Source organism: Elaeis guineensis, chromosome 5 (genome assembly GCF_000442705.2).
Source record: "Elaeis guineensis isolate ETL-2024a chromosome 5, EG11, whole genome shotgun sequence".
NCBI lineage: Eukaryota > Viridiplantae > Streptophyta > Magnoliopsida > Arecales > Arecaceae > Elaeis > Elaeis guineensis.
Window position 1 is genome coordinate 82,803,747 of NC_025997.2, and position 5,269 is coordinate 82,809,015.

Genomic DNA, 5,269 nt, shown 5'->3' on the forward strand with positions numbered 1-5,269 from the left:
CCTCTGTGGAAAACAGTAGAAAACTACTGTTCTGTAATTTTGCCCTTCAGACCAGCAGAGGTCGACTCATAGGGTCGACTCATGCTAAGGGGTCGACCCATGGGGTCGACTCACAGAATGTGCCAGCCAAAAATTTTGCGTGTCGTTTAGCCCTTTTAGCCATGAGTCGACTCATGGTGTCAACTCAAAAATATAAACTTGATTTTCTTACAAAATACAATTTCAAAAATATTGAAATTGCCTTCAATAGATTACACATCTTTTGTTCTTACTCTTGAGACTTTCGAATCAGATCATGATAAAATTATGATTTTGCCCCTAAAATACAATAAGTCTTTTTCCAAGCCAAAATCATTAGTAACCCCCTCAAATACTTTGTAATCATCAAAATCAATTCAAGGAGCAATAATCTCCTCCTTTTTGATGATGATAAAACACTTGAGCTAAAGCATATATAAAGCATTGAACATGAATTTCAAATTTATGAAGATGCATCACTTAAATATTATAGCCAAGTATTGAAACGAAATGCATCATAAGCAGTTTGAAGACAAATTTCAAATTTGAAGGCTGATGATTTTGATTCTTTGGCACATGACACATGTGCCCATTTGCTTAGTAATTTACTTATTGCTCATTCTTGATTTGTTGCTTATTGTTCAATCTTTATTGCTCTTGTTGCTCAATCTCGATTTTGATTATTGTTCAATCTTTATTGCTCTTATTGCTCAATCCTGATTTTGATTCTCTACTCCCCCTTTTTGACAGTATCAATTAAAATTCTCTGCTCTCTTTTTTAAGGATATATTTTCTCTATTCTCTTTTTGGATAGGATCAATTTTACTTCTTTAGCCCCCTTCTTTGATTGCTTGTTTCTTTACTGCTTATTGTTTTACTCTCCCTTAATAAAACAAACGTAAAAGATGTACAAATTTGCTTAGTTAGAAGATATTGCAAGTCATAGTATTGCACACCACATATATAAGTTATTTTTCATATCTCATAATTAAAAGCAATTTGATCACATTCAGAGATATTCATTGAAAGTCAAAGTATATATATACATCCAAAAGGTGACTGAATACATAGATGTTTCAATACATAAGTGTTAACTTAGAGTACAAAAGACATGGATAGAAACTATCCAAGAGTCAATCAGCTAACACATTACATAGCCCACAAGATAGATCCTAGACAAAAACAAAAGAAAGGACAGACTACACTGGATCTAATAGATATCATGGCTGGATGGATCAGAGTCTGATGAATCAGAGATGGGGTGAGGAGATGAAAGATCATATCCATGAGCTCGATCTTGACCGCATCTGTCTCTGCCACGGGTAGAGATGCCAGCACGAGTGGAGGGGTGAGAAGATCCTGAAGGCTGAGAAGCAATGGACTGAGCTATGAGTGAGAGTCTGATGGTGTCCAGAAGGTTCAGAGCTCTCGAAATAGACTATAGCAGTGCACTGAACTGAGTGGAAGCATGTTCACTAGAGCCCCTGATCTCTCTCCTCAGGAAGTCAAACCCACTCTCCAAGACTCCTCAAAGCCTGACTGCCTCCGTAGATAGGTCTGAGACCTCTAAGATGCTCTCCTACAGCTGTGGATGTGCTAGAGCTAACACTTGCCCCTGCAAGTCAAGTACTCTGCCAGTCAGTCTCAATATACAACCCTCAAGCTGCTCAATGCAAACTGACTGATTAGTAATCATCTGAAAAATAGTGGAGATGTGAGGGATCAGTGTCTGATCAGATACATCATGAGATGTCGATCCCTATGCAAAAGCTGAAGTACCCAACTGACGAGATAGTATGGAAGCTACACGCTGAGATATCATCTCTATCTGATCATCAGCCAATCTGATCTCTGAAGAATGTGCTCTACTGTCTGACTGCTGAACTGAAGTATGTCTCCTCACAGACTCTGACGGACCAGCCTCGTGATCAGAAACAAACTGAATATCTGGTGAAGTTGCTCTATGATCACAGAGGGGTGAGGATGGTCCTTCCTCCTCTGCTCTGTCCTTAGCTCTCTCTTTCACACTTTTTGTCCAACCACCATCAGTTTTAGAAAATCTCAAGCGGTGCAAAGTATGGCGGTTGATAGTGTCAGAGTGGGATAGTCTAGCTACTTCCTGTTGAGAAATGTGTCCCAAAAAGCCAATCGTCAAGCTGTTGACGGTTGAGCAACCAAGTATTGTAATTGATTTGTTAATAAATAAAATATATTTGGCATCTTCATCATAAGCTTTCATCTTCTAATGAACTCCGTTGTTATGATGAAGTCCTTAGGACTATTTAGGTTCGATAAAGAGAGAATTTATCGATTAGTCCTTAAAATTGTTCACGACCAAATGATAGGCTGTTAATAAGGACGACAGTTTCTATCGAGCATAGGTCGCTGTAGGCCATATGGGTTGGTTGTCCTCTTAACCAAGGAGTGTGGAGACACTGGTATGGCATACAGGTGAGATGTAAGGGTACATCATCATTGAACGTGACCAACTCCAGAGTATTCTACTATCGAGAATATCTCTGATGGGATATAGGTATAAGTGTCCCTTAGACCTGAGATCGCCTCAGTGACTTGCAAGCAACTCACTGTGCTTTGGTACTAGACTAACTGAATTTCTAATTCAGGGATGGAAGGCTTCTGGGCACAGTCAAGTACTTACGAAGTCAGAGTGTGATCGAGATGGGATTGACCACTCCAAGAGTTGGAGAAGAATGAGTCGCTGTATTTCAATTTAGCAAAATCTTGGCCAGGGTAATCCATCAGATGGATTTGATATTTTGAAATACAATGTGGACAACCTGATCAGAGTTGACAGTTGAGCACTGGGATGTCCTATGATCATTTTGGTCAAGGGGATGAATTATATGAAAACTATATCCGCATGGGTTCTAAGGATGTTGTTCTACACATTCGACCTATCCGGTCGTCGGGTACCATTGCTAGATGGTCACTTCGATTGGTATAGGAATTTATTCCTATGCTACCGGCTTAGGTTCGGACCTATGAGGTCACACACATTAGAGTTCATGATCTGATCAGATGGTTGATCAACGATTAAGAATCATTCTAGGGTTAAATGATCAATACGATTGACATTTAACCCAGTGTAAGTGTTGCAGGAGGATCGATTAGCAATTCGATTGCTAATTGGCTTAATTTGATTAAGCCAATGGGCTGAGATTAAGTCTAATTAAATATGATTTAATTAGATTTATTTTGGGCTTGATTGAATCAAGTCCAATTGGTTTATTGGATAAGCCAAGTGCAAGAAAAAACTAGTCCTAGTTCAACTAGGACTTGGATCAATCTAATTTCTAATTTGATTAAAAAATTAAATCAGATTTAAATCTAATTTAATCTGATTAAATTAGGTTCTTAATTGGGTTAAGATCTATTTTAATTGGGTTGATCTAATTTTGATTTGATTTGGTTTGGGAAACCAAATTAAAACAAGTCATAAGACAGAATCCTAGTAAGACTAGGATTCCACCTTGCGCCACATAATCCTTCTCCACGCCCTCTCTCTTATTCAACGCCAATCTCTACTTATTTTGTGTGATAAAAGCCCTCTCCCAGATTTATCCCACATTCACAAAAGGTCTCCTCTCTTCTTTCTTACATGGAAGGTGGTTTGGATCAAATCTAAAAGGAATAAGTTTGGATTTCGAATTCTATGAGATAGAGTTTTAGAAATCCAAAACTCTTTCAATTTTGCACCAAATTTATCCAAATTTTTTTTAAAATTTTTGTGGCTTTTAGGGTATATATTTTGCACCCTTTTCTGATGATCCATACATGAAAATATGAAGGAGGTGCTCAAGAGTTGGGCGTCCCTTAACTTGCCATGTTTGGATAAGCCTTGACTAGGTGTTTGACCTAGACAAGGACTCTATCATATCCCTCTATATAAGATGAGTTTCTTTATTAAATTTTAGGAGAAATTAGAGATTTGAGAGACCTTTGTTCCATCCAAAAATTAAAGAGAAATACCTTTGGGTCGTAGAGATATAAAAGATGCAAGTTTGGGTGTCTAGAGAGAAAAACATAAAAAAGAAGAGGGTCTTCTTCTTTGGTTTTTGTTTTCATATCTTTCCTCCCTCCATCTTGAGTTTCCTAAGAGTGTCTCAGATCTGAAACTCCTCCTTTTACTTTTCACCTTTGGAAGAGTCCAAATGAAGAAGAAGGAGGCACCTGATCAACCATCAAAGAAGGATCAGTGCAGTACTAGCATACTGTGCTGATTTCCTGAAGCAGGACTTCTGATCGAGATTCGTGGGCTCGTGTGGACGACTCCTAGAGGCCGGACGCATATGCAGCTTGTAACATCATCCTCAAGTCCAGATCAACAAGGTTAGAACATCTAACTTGTAAGGTAATAGATCTGATCTATTGTTTAATACATACATTAGATGTAGCTAGTATAGAAACATGTTGATATGATCAACATGTAGTTCATACTATTTTTATATATTTTAATTTTTAATTTAATGTTATGTAATAATCATGTAATAGGATCTTAGATCTAGAAATTTTTTGATCTTAAAAAATAAATTTTGATTTATTTTTAGTCTTCCGCTGTATGATCTTGAAAAAGTTTCAAGATCTAACCCTGAAACCCTAGATCTGGTTCCTTCAATTGGTATCAGAGCCTAGGTTCTTTATTACATGATTATTTATACATGCTTAGATTATTTTTTAGATTAGATCTAATTTATAATCTGATTATTAAATCTGAAATTAAAATTTTAGATCAATCACAAACTGTAAGGTTGTCCTGCTGTAAGGTTTACCCCTTACAGTGCAAAGGTTGTCCTAGTTTGTGTAGATCTATCTTTAATCATAAATTTATTAGATATGATCTAGATTAAATTTATGATTTATTAGATTTAAAAAATATTTAAATCTAAAATAAAATCTCTTTGTTAATAATTTTTGTGCAAAGAAATTGTTTAAAGTTGAAATTGTTTCAATTACATGAACCTGTTTAGATTAGATCTAAAGTAGTTTCATATTTATTTCACTTGCATCTTGATTATGAATCAAACATGCAATATGGTTAGTAGAATCATATTATAAAATTATTTTACAAATATGAAAATTATTTTTTGAAAAGCCGAACCCAACCCTCAGCCCAAAACTTAATTAAGAATTAAGAAGTTATTTGATTAGGTTCTAGGATTGTGAATTGAAGAACCTAAGATACAAATCATAACACATTGGGTTAATGGGTTAGTGGGAATTAGGTCCATTA